Here is a 12849-nt window from a genome sequence, read left to right as displayed (position 1 = left end):
ACCCGGCAGTCGAGGTTTGGATCACATCGGCGCGCTTTGGTCGCCGTCTGCGCTCGCTGCCCAGGGAGCGCTCCCGACAGGCACCTGCCCGGCTCGGAGTTTCCCTCTGCCGGGTTCCGAGCTTCTCACTGCTGGAGAAACTTCGCTAAAATGCAAGTTTGCTGAAATACTTTGCACCAGCTCCTAAGCCGAAACGAGTTGCAAATGACGAAAGCTCTCTGCTGGCTTTAGTCAGCCCAACTAAGCACGGTGCTTCTGTGCACAGAATTCCCAAATTCAGACGCAGATACTGAAGGCGTGTGGTCGGGTAGCACCCTGTCCTGTCCCTCTGCTCCCTGCCACCTGGGCAGCAGCAGTCCCTTACTTCTACTTCCTATTTTCAGCGCAGTGCATTTGTATATTTGTCTGCTGTAGTCTGCTGGCAAACATTAGCATTCAAGCTTACATTTTTGACAAATGTGCAGACAGGAATAGCATGAATAGGCATCTTAAATATTAACAACCTAAGCATCTGTTGTAAAACAAGTTTAATATATTTACTCTGTTTTTCTCACATTGTTAGGAAAGGTTACAATAAGTGTAAAATTTCAGCGGTAGTTAGCACAAGGAGTGCTTGGATCTTTCACTATCTCCTCAAGCATTCAACACAATCACCAGATAGAAAAGTGGCAAATCAGGCACACTATTCAAAGCCAACCTGAAACAGTAACCGTGGAGTGTAAGGATGTGAATATAGGATGTTCTTTGTTGTTTGTACCTTCCTCTTAGTCTGCAGCACTATCTGTAGAATTGTAGAGTGCTCTCGTATTCCTATATGCTCTGTAATACATTTGCACATCCACTCATTTTCTAATTCGTTCTCTATTTGAGATTGTTATTGGCATTGCCTCACTTTCCAAGTCAAAGCAATGGTTTGCGCAGCAATAACACAAAGCAGGTAGCAAAATGAGCAAGCAGAAACGTAACGTGTTAACTCACAGGCATGCATCTAAACAAACAGCACGCACACATCATGAGGCAGTGGAAGAAAAATTAAGATCATGGGCTGGTGTGTTGTGTGTGCCCACTCTTGAATACAAACAGCTAGTGGAAAAGCTACAACCTACTCCCAGGAATTCCTTCATCCCTGGAATAACATTGTTCAGAGTAGAACAAGAGCACAGAATAGCGAAGTCTCCAAGCAGAGTGTAGAGTTATTTCAGGAATCAGTGCATTCCTTCCCTTTTTCCCACAAGTTCAAATATGTAATAAATAAGTCCTTTGTATGCAAAAGAGTTTACTGGAACAAAAAATATTTAAATGGAATGCTTTTTGTGTGTACACTTTGTAAAACGAGCTGTTTCCTTTTTATATTCTTTGTTAGTAACACTTTAAATAGGAAAGTGGCTGTCTCGGTTTCTCCTCTCCTGTTATTTCAGCAGCACGCACCAACCCTAACCTGCTGCACGCTCCCAGAAAGCACTGTGAAGCCAAGCCAACGCGTAACTCACGAATGGGACGCGCTGCTCTGCCAGATAGAGGCTGTGCCACACGAGCCCAGAGCTGTGTGTGAGCAGAGCATCTCTCATTGCGCAGCGTAGGCCCCGCGGGGCAGCTGATGAGCATTTGCCCTCTGTGGCTGCGCTTCACAGCCAAGAGCGGCCCTGCCACTGCCCAGTAGCACCACAGCCTCCGTCCTGTGGGACCACTGGCACGTCCGTCCCAGCCCTCAACCCGAAAACCTCGTAACAGTGGGAAAGTCCTGAGCGAGCACTGACTCATCTTACGTTTCAGGTTTGGGGGATAAAGGGGTTCAGATGCGTGCGGTTGCAGTTTAGGAGATGCCGGTTGAGATCTGGTGTTCTTTGGAAGTGATGCCACCTTTTTATTGTCATCTATTTTTTAGTCATTTTTAAATCATTGTCAGAAAAATTCAAAGTCCTTTGTAAGGTTTCAAGTTGTACTTTGGAGGAAAAAAAATCAAGGAGGTTATTTTATTAATAAAATAGATTGTGTTATGTAGAAAAAATATATTAGAGATATATATTAAAAGTAGATTTCTGAATTAAAAATGGAAGGAATGTGACTTCTGAAATGTTAGCCTCATTTCTAAGAACTAAGCTATTTTAGCATAGACACTACTGAAGCATTTTATTGCCTTCTCGTACATAACTGCCATTGCTCTCTCTAGATATATTTAATATATATCCAATGAAGCCACAAACTTTCCTTCCACAACAGTTTAAACACATCTGGAACATTTTACTTTCTTATAATTTATGTTAATAGATGTAGAGTGTATATACAATCTTCTCAGAAATCATTGCTTTTTCCAAAGGGGAATTTTTTTACTTTCAGTCGGGGAATATATTTATAAGAACAAAATAACTCAAAGTATGGGCAATTCTATATATCATTTTATTTTCTGTTATATTAGCTTGATTATATAAAGCTTTCATTTAGAGCAATGGGATGATGAAATTACAGAGGAGTGATTGGCTTTTGTTTTTCAAATGGTTCAAGTTGAGGGCTGCAAAAATGAATGTTTTTGGTTAAGTTTGTTGGGTATGTAATATTTTTCATAGAATTTTGACAAATTAATTTAATAGAAAAGCCACAAGCCTCTTAGCACGAAATGCTGTATTTTCAGGTAAAATGAGAGTTCTGCTTTTGCCATTATAGGCATCAGGCTTCAGTAATCTGCTCCTCTTGTGGAATGAACACTTTCTACTTAAAGCTATCATGCACCTACTGTTTATTTACGCTGCATTAAACTGACAGCACAGCAATCAGAGGAAAAATATGACTTACTTTCCTGAAGTAAACACCGGTTTATAGGTTAGTGAATGTATTTATATTCCTGTCGCCACTAAATAATGGCTGTCTCCGTTTTAATATCTACCTGTGGTGCTATCCATGGCAGCTGGCTCTTCCTTGTCTGAAACGGAGGAAAAAGAAAAGGAGGGCAGGGGAAGAAAAGAAAGTTTTCTAATCATTCCTTGGGGACTGTGTAGAAAACTGATTCAGTATTCCTTTCTGTGGCATTCGGAAGCCAGTTTTAAAGACACAGTATTTGGTTTTGCTGGGTGTATTTGAATTGCATCTCAAACAGTGAAAACAGAATTCCTTAACAGTATTTGTCTATCCAAGTCACTGAAATTGTATATTCAGGCAACGGCAGATTAAGGGCAGAAGCATTTTATTAATAACTGAAAGCACATATGTGTGTGTGATGAAAAATGTTCTGCAAATCTGTCACTATGCAATCAAGTGCATTTTTTAAACTTTGGTTGTCACAAAGTTGCTACTGATTCTAAAAAAAAAAAAAAAAAAGAAAAAAGTAAATCAGTTTGATGGATAAAAAGTAACTTACAGTTCTTATTATATTGAAATATTGCAATTTTATAAAGTCCATGTCAGTAAACCCCATTGGTATTGCTTCTCATCTTGATCTAGAGACCTAAGTATCTTTAGCTGAAGTTAACTGCAGGGAGAGTAACGTTCAGTTTAGAGAAAGCATCCCTAAATTTTCCATCAGTGTGTTCCATTAATAGTCTCTACCCAAGATGTCCATTTTCTTTTTTTTTCCAAAGAGTCTGAAAATTATTATATTAAACACTAAGTTATCTTGTATGTCACTTCTCTTATGAGCGGTACTGCTATCACAAACTCAGTAGCACCTGACCACAATTTGTAGTTCATACTTCAAAAAGGATGTGCTGTAATGATCTCTGCTGAAACGTAGGTGTTTTCTAACGCTTGCCATCCTGTGGCATCTCAGCTTACCACAGTTATCACCAACACTTTGTTACTTAATTGATATCTATTTGCTGCTTTGCAAATGTTGACTTTCTAATGGCTCCTGTACTGCATGCTCTCAATAAGTATAAATTTAGAGATTCATTTCACAGGGAATTGCCAGTCTTGACATTGCTCATGTGCTCTGATCTGGTTCTTGTGCTTTATACCAGCTGTAATCTGTGTAATATAGTAGGAGTAGCATAGCAGTAGTGGAGTACGGGTGTAGAGCAGAGTTACATACCTCATACTGTCTGAGTTGTAAATACACTCTCTTAAACTCGCTGGGCCTGACTTTCCTCTCAATCATACTAGAGGATCTTTGCAGAGGTCTCTAGACCTCTGTTTTGACAGTTCTGATATGGGATCAAGCATTAAGTGTTCAGATAGGCTGAGGGACTTACTAACATACTATGCAGCATTCATGCCAAGGTCCCCTTTTTGCTCTTTATTAAGAATGCCAAAATACCACAGTTTCTTCTGAGATAAGTTTTCCAGCGAGACCGTAGGCATGAGTGTATGACAAGGTTGGCATGGGCTGTATGAAGGCCTCTCACAGTAGTGCGGGCACGCAGCTGGCTTTCAGCTGTGGTAAAGCAGTATTGGAAATGCTTCTCCCCAGCTGTAGGTTTGCAAGTGTTTAGCCCCTGCTCTCTCCTGCTTTTCTGTTATGTACTGCAGGCTGATAAACAGATGAATCTGCTCATCTGCAGGTAGACCTCAGTCACCTGAACTGCACCTGGGAGCGAAGCTTCAGGATGGGCCCCATCTATCAGCCGTGTTGGCCTTGCATAACTCCCAGCCACTATCTGCTCTATCTCTTTCCCTTGGCACATTATGACATGATATGACCTGAGGAGATGAGGGAGGTGCTTTAAACCTAGAGTGCACCTCATCTTCCCAGGATCCTGCTCTGACAGGATTTATTTGGCCAGCAGCAATCATTTGTGTATCGTTCCACTTGCTGCTCCATGTAAGAAGTGGTGGTGCACTGGGATCGTGTATACCCAGAGGACTGTCCCCTGACCTTTTCTGGTGCCTGAGGTCCTGGTTTCAGCTCTGGCACCGACAAGATGTATGGTTTCAGGTAAAGCACAAACTGCAGCATGTTTAAAATCCTCAATGTCACGAGCCCACGGAGTGCCAAAGCACTCAACTTCATGCAGAATAAGGGAAAGCTGCAGTACAATCTCTCTCAAAGGCCTTAATATGCCTTTGGTTTATTTACCTATCTGTAAGATTAGCAATACACGTTTCATTGAGCACTAAAGGATTAATTAATTCTTTATATTTGTAAATCAGTCCCAGAATGGAAAACATGGTAAATGCGCAAAGAATTGCTGCTCTGAACTCCAACCCACATGCAAAGGTACAATATTTTCTTTTCAGTAACTGCACTTAGAATACTTCTGTTTGTAACAGCCAAGTAACTAAAAACATTTGCAAAGAGCAGGATAAAAATTCTAAATATCATCCACACCCCATATTCTCAATTTTAATGGAGCAAATAAAAGACAGAAAAGAAGGAGAGGAGAGAGAGTGAGTGTGCATGCACATAAACTTGCAGAGAAACCAAAGGCAGATAAAAGAAGTGAGGAAAAATTTTAAAGTGAGTATTAAAATGTTAATTAATCTTTGATTATAAACATTTTTGTAGAAATCTGTATTAGAAAGACTTTAAATCATTAATGCTTTTCATCATAGGTGGGCTTCCTTGATAAATGTAAAGTTTCAAGAATAATTAGAGGCACCTTAAAACTTTTAAAATGACAGTCTTAGCTCCTAAGGAGTCAATGTAATATAATAATACTGTATGCTTTTTAGTGTTATTTCTGCACTAGACATTTAATTACAGTCTTTGTGAGACATGTTATCTGTATAGTAACCAGTGCATAAAAAGAATGATATATACTTCTACATACAAGCTCTTGCTTGCCAGCTTTCTTTTTAAGATTATAGATTAAGATCTCCAATCCAGAATGTTCATGTCTTCAATCAGAACAATTTTAGACAACTTTCAAGAGGAATGGGACATCCACTGTAATAGTATTTCTTCCCTAGTTAGCTTTATTTTTACAGTAATACATGAACTGTTGTTTAGCAAGGTTTTTTTTTCTGTGCAAGAGCCCAAAGTCAGCACTTTTTTGCTTGTTCAAAGGATAGACTATAGAACAATAAATGAAAAAGCATGTTTAACTTGCTTATTGAGACGTAAGACTAAAAAAATGTAAGAGTAGTTTAGTAGGTTTTTCATATATACAGTTTAGCATTTGGAGGAAGTTTTGAGCTTGCTTTTCCCGTGTCAGTTGTTGAATATTATCTGAAATACACTGTGGGTAAGGTAAATTTAAGACATCCACGCATAGCTGTGGAATAGTGAATGTGTTTGCGAGGAAGATCAGGTACATGAGAGTTTGCCATGTGATATATTTGCAGATTCTGGTAATTGTACAGCGTGTGGAAGATGTTCCTCCACACACTGAGCTGCCCATATTCCCCTGTTCTGCAATGAAGTTGCTTGCAGGACCGGCAGAATGGGATCTGCATCTAACCATTTCAGAACAGAGCTTCCCCTAATTTCAGTACTCATAAGAAATCTCATCATAAAATCAATAAACCAAAATCAATCTTTGTCCCATTGACTGCACAGTATTGACTTTCTTTTTCTTCTTCACTTGACTTGCTGAATGCCATAATCCTTTTGGCCATTTCATTATCTTTTTAAGTTAAAGGATAGAATCATTTTATAATAATATTTTTGTATTTGAAACTTGTGATTTCACTACTTTATTTGGATTGCATGTCCTATGAGAAACTGTCTTCTACATTACCAATTAAAATGACTATTAGGATACCCATAGGTGCAGTTATTATTTTCTAAGGATTCCAGAAGAATTTCCTAGGTACTCTGCAGGAAAATTGAACTATTGGAACTTTTTCTATTTGTGTGGCATGAAGAAAAATATGCCTTAAGATGCATTATACTGTCTGATAAATTGCATTTCCAAGCAGTATTTCATATAGGTTCTGTCTCTTTAAAAATGCAGTCTCCTCTATTTGCCCTATTAATTGTTGATATGTTGCCATCCACGAGACAAAAATTAGAGCTGTAATTAAATAATCATGTGATGCTCCTTAGTGCCAGTGAGAGCAAACTCATTTTTCCAGGCCCTGATGGTCACTGATTATTGTATTACTACTGGCTTGCTTTATTTATTTATTTTTTTTAATGGCTCTGTATTGCTGGGTTACCTAACCACTGCCCTTCTTTGCAAAATTAAAGGAATTGAAGAACATTAAGTCACTCAATTGGCCAGTAGTCTACAGGGACAAAAAGTAGTCTTACCTCCTCTGCTTTTTGGTCACTCTGTTGGTTCTACTGGGAGCGCTACATCAGTGGTGTGGTTGTGTGCCATTTAATTTACACTGGTGTTTTGGCTGGGATGGATGCATATAGGGAATGCCAGGAGAATTACAAAAGAAGCAGGGTATTAAAATTCAGAAATGATTAAAATTGAAATAAAAGGATGCTGCTTCTTTGCCAGTACTCTGGCAGTCATAATGACACATAGAGATTAGTTTCCACCTTCATCTTTTCCTTCTTTCTCATTTCCTCTTGTTTATTGTTGACACATTTTCCTTATGTCTCTGCTTCTCAGTGTTTTTTTTCACTGTTACATATTCCTACTTTTTCTCTTTCCTTAAGCATGGAGAAGCTTACTTAACCTTATTATAACAATAACAGAATAGGTTATTAATATTTAATATGCACATGATTAAAATTTCTCTCTTAAACATAGGTCAGCTCTATTATTAACTGACATGTTATTTTTCATTAAAAAAATTTTTATTCTGCCCTTACGGTTTCTCAAACACCCTTTACTTTGGTGGTGATTTAACACATAATGTTTAGAAAACTGTGTTAGGCTAGTGAAAAAAAAGAACTTACCAGTCATGGATAATCAATTATGCATGAATTCAGATATAACAGATGGAAAGTGGTGAGTTAAAGTTTCTCTTTAGCTTCATGATTTTTTTGTTTTGTTTTTGTGACACCTGTCTCTTATGTATAGATAAACATCTAACATAGCATACTGCTTTTCTTGCATCTTTGTGTTTTTTGTTTCTGGGGTTTGCATTTCTTTTTTATTGTTGTTGCTTCTTTTTGTTTCTGCCAACGTGGCATAAACTCATTTTCCCTTGTTTCTAACTTAATATTTTTAATTTGTTTGTCTGCTAGCATTTCTATACCACCTTTCTTTTGTAGGGGTAAATTATCCTGTGATGAAGTTGGCATTTAAACTTCTCATAATCTACACAGTGTCATTTAACCTTAAAATTGTGTCAGCAAGATATGTTAAATTGCATGAGTTCACTTTTGCCTTCAGCTGCCCATGGCCTATAGTGTTACGACTTGAAAGCAACAGGGTAGACTATGGCTATGCATATGTATTCATATATGCATATGCACACATTCTTGTGATTGTGATACTTATATAGGCGTTCCCTCCAAAGGCATTAATTAAATTTCTTTCAATCCTTTGACAATGAAACAGATTGCTTTACTGCTTTTTATTAAAAACTTCAATACAGACTGGGCATGCTATTTGTTTTGGTCATGGAAAGATTTTCACAGAACTAAATCAAGCAAAAGACAATAACCCTGTGCTATTTGCCCACAGCAACAACCAATTGATATTAAGTTAAATATTTATTTTTTTCTCTCTTTTTTTCCTTTTAACATAGATAATTCTAAAAGAGCTCAATGCACATACATAGATGTGAGATGATCGGTTTTTTTTTATGTAGTTGATTCTTGTTGGCATTCTGGGGAGTTCTTTTATTTGAAGGTGTTCTGTGTTTCAGAAATATTTGAGTAAGTTGATTTGAACATTACTTTTCTGTGACTGTAAAAATTTGGAGCATTTTCTCATGTGTATCCAACCACATTTGAAGCCGCACATTTTTAGATATCGTGCAGAGATGTTTTCTACCTGTATAACAATGAAAGAAAACTGAGTTGAGAGAATGCACCCTATATTTTTCATGAACAGAATATAGGAAAGCTTCCCATGAGCATGTTACCTACATTTTTGAAGGAAAAATGATAGCATGAGAATGAGATTGTAATATAACTCGCCAGAAACAAATGACACAGAAAATATCCTTAGAAAATGAACATGGATACTGTGAAAATAATTGACTTCATTGAAGCTGGAGCTCTGCTCTGCCCTCGTGTCCATGCCTCAGTTTTCCCACTCATTTCTTACTTGGATATTCTTACATCAATATAAAATGCAAACACTGTCATTTAGAGATTTTTTTTTTACACTGAGACATTTCTTTCAAATACTTGCAAGAACATAAATAAACCATCATGAATACTATCCTCATTTTCCCCTAAAAATGCCACATTCCTTTGGGTTCTGAAATGCTCTTACCCATTGTGGCCCATTTCTATTGTAGACTCCACGCAGGAAATTTAGAAATACAGTTGGTTTAGAAAACAAATACATTAAATATTGGAGCATGTTTTTATTATAGTTTTCCTCTCCTTTCTCTCTCTCTTTTTTTTTAATCATTTAAAATCAGTGCAAGTATTTTGAATAAGGTACTTGGAGTAACATTTTAAAGTGACTTGTTTTTGCCTTATGTTGTTTGCATTTAAACTAAGCATACTCTGACACATGTATGGGTGACCTTTATCTTAGTGACACTGCATATGCTAAACATTTTTTATTTTAGCGCCTGGATATTAACAGATACCTTGTTCCTTAAAAGAACTGTGAACATAACAGCTAATTGTTCCTGAAAAGAACTGTGAAAAACTCATTCATTTTGTCTTCCTTATTACGGAATCTTCTGAGTTTGAAATTGGAGCAAGTCCTAGAAGAAAAAGTGAATTCGGCCAAAACCACCAACTTTCAATTTGTTTTACACAAAAACCACACATTTTGCATGTATTTTATATACAGTGAATATTGACTCCTGTCAAGTTTGGCCATAATTAGATGCAGTTTTACTTAAAAGGTTTTGAACCTTAAAAAAAGTCTAGAAGAACCTGGGCAGAGTTCTGAGTTAACAATGAAACTGGAAACAGGACATTTCATGTGGTTTTGGGTTTCATAATGAAAGTTTGACATAGTTCAAATCATCAATCAGTTCTAACCATTTCCTTAGACTTAAACTCTTCCATATTTTTTTTTCAGTTTTTATTCGTGCTATCAGGTCAAAGAAAAAGATGGTTGTTTGTCCTGTTGATGAGATGTTCTAATGTAACAGATCAGTGCTGTTGGAGCACACAGTACAAGCACCGGAACCCTAGCTGACAATGTTAGTCCTCCTGCAGTGCTAACCACAATGGTTCAGATTATTTTCTGCCATACTGTGCAGTTTTGCTTGGGCTGGGCTGTGTGAAATTCATCCTCACTCAAAAGTGTTGCAGTAAACTTCTGTCTTCTTAAAAGCCTTTTTTTTCCTGTCTGGGAAAAAAATGCAGTGGTTGGTGGTGATGGAAAAGGAGTCAGGAGTCAGGAAAGGGAAGGGAAGCTGTGTCAACCAACAAACTGCTAACCACTTTGGAGATAACTTGGTTATCTTTGGTTAGCTTTGTTCTTAACAAGCAAAACCAATGGAAACACCATTCATTTATATATCTGGGGGGGCATAGTTTACATATCTTTAAATTATGAGAACTTCTGTTCAGATATATCCTAACTGCTTATCAACCAACTCTTCATCAGGCAACAACTACATGCTAGTCTCTTACCTAGGAATTATCTAGCGCTGTGATGATCAGGGCTTTAACAGGAACCATTCTCTTTTCATCTCCCCGTGTCTCATATTAAATATCTTCTCCTGATAGGCATGAAAATTTTACTTCTAGGGGAGAAATTTGGGAAATTAGTGACCTGCAGAACACACACTTACGACATAGGTAACTTGGCTGATCCTAAAATGCTGGCTTTCCTCCTTCCTTCCAGCTGTTTGATTGCATTTAAACAATTATAGAAAACCCTATTGCATTTTTTTTGGTTGTTATTTCTATGTGAAGTAGTTTGCTGCAGTTGCCACATGGAAATTACAAGCATGACTCATCAAGGATCTACTCTACTGTTATGGATGGAAGAGGATATAGTCTAGAAAATGCTTTTAAAAAATAATAATTGAAGCTTGTTATTTGAGGTAGTTTGGAAATCCACAGTCATAAAAATATTGGTTTATATTAAATACCATGCTGTTAGTGTTTGTGGAAGTTGCCATGCTGATATGCTTGGGGAGTGAACTCAGCTTATCCACAGAGCAGATAGAGACTGGGCAACTACAGAGTAAGAGTTATGTGATTAAGCCATTAATATTCATCACTGTAATCTTTTATGGGAATGTGGACACCTGCCTACTGCAGTTTCAACCATCTAGACTCCTTGTGGCAGCCAGGGGTAGAAGAATTTCTATTCTCATTAGCAGTCATGTTCACCCTTCACTTCCTCCCCATGCCAACGGTTTTGTTGGCTTTTCCTCCATAATTTTCTTTCAATAATTTGGCTTGTGTAGCAGAAATGGGCAAATTAAAATGACTGTTGGGGCCACATTGGTACAAACGTATGCATTTACTTCAGCTGTATCTTAGTCAACATAGATACAGAGCTATGAAAGGTGCTTATGCAAAATGATGCAGTAGTTTGACTAAAAGCAATTTGTTTTACCCTAAACTGCATTTTGCATATTCTTGTTCAATCTTACTTTTAAAAGAAAATTCCATTATTGAAATACACTGCAGAAAATGTTTGCAGGAGTAAACGAGCCTCGTCACATAGGCAATCAATAGGGAGATGTCTGTTTGTATATGATTTTACATATCTGCAAACTGGCGGAGACATCCAACTACAAAATACTGCACCATGGGACACTGTGTAGATATCTGATACTTTCCAAGGGATTTGGGGTCCGTAAACTAATGAATGCACTACATGTAGCCATATATGTAGATTTTTCACCTCTGGCGAATATGGTAAGGATAATTTACTTCACTTAATAAGCAATTAAGTGCAGTTCAATACAGCTGACTACTGTAAGTTAAATATCCATTTTATGGAACTGTTTCAGGACATTGTATGTAAGAGAGCACAAATGAGAAGAAATTGCTCATGCAAAATGTGAGAGGGGACGACAGCTTGTGTGCGATGCCTCTCAGTGCTATGAATTTCATTTCATAGCACTTTTGCTTTTTGACAGGCATACTTTCCAGGCTGGGGCAGGTTGCAGTGAAAAAAACTTGGGACCTCAGCGTGGGGGATGCGGCTGAATGCTGTGATTCCCATCGGGGTGCACTGAGACCTTGGGTAGCGTGAAAGTTGTGACTGCCGCAGCCAGGTTGGCTGGAGGGTTTCAGTGGTGTCAGGGCAAGACAGAGGGGAAGTTACTCTGAGAAGACTGAGAAGCAACTTCCATCAGAGGTGCAACACTTAGTAGGGTTTCAGGACTCAGTCTGCACCACAGCACCATTGTTCTGAGGCTTGCACAGATAGACGTGGGAAAGGAAACAAGGATGCTCCAGAACTCTTCCCCCTTAATACCTCTGTCTACCTCACTTAGCAGTAAGGTGCAAACCACTAGGGTGCAAATTACCACACCCTTCAGAAAGCCGGGGACTGTTATTTTCATCACCTTGCTGTCCAGCAGTCACTGCTACTCACACGTCACCTCACAGTGGGGAAAAATACTGTTCAAATCATCAGCAAAGTGAATTTCTTGATGGTCCTACTGCTACAACAATTTTCTGTATCACCTCCAGCATGGGCTGGAGCTGATGAATTACCCAAATGTCCGCAGAGTTGTCAGAAATACGTACATGCAAAACCCAATCAGCCTGATCTCCCAAAGAAATCTGATAAAAGAGAATACACAGCCATACTGGTTTTGCTCTGCTGCCAGGTCCTTTCTGTTCGCCTTGCCCAAGAGCCAAGCCTCAAGACATGGGCCCATATTTCCTTATTTGTTTTAAACAAGAAAAGATTGGAATAGAGACCTTAGAAGGCACCGAGGCACCAAGCCACAGCAGAGAACTTGTTT

This window comes from Meleagris gallopavo, chromosome 6 (assembly GCF_000146605.3).
Source record: "Meleagris gallopavo isolate NT-WF06-2002-E0010 breed Aviagen turkey brand Nicholas breeding stock chromosome 6, Turkey_5.1, whole genome shotgun sequence".
Taxonomy (NCBI): Eukaryota; Metazoa; Chordata; class Aves; order Galliformes; family Phasianidae; genus Meleagris; species Meleagris gallopavo.
This window is presented reverse-complemented; position numbering follows the sequence as displayed.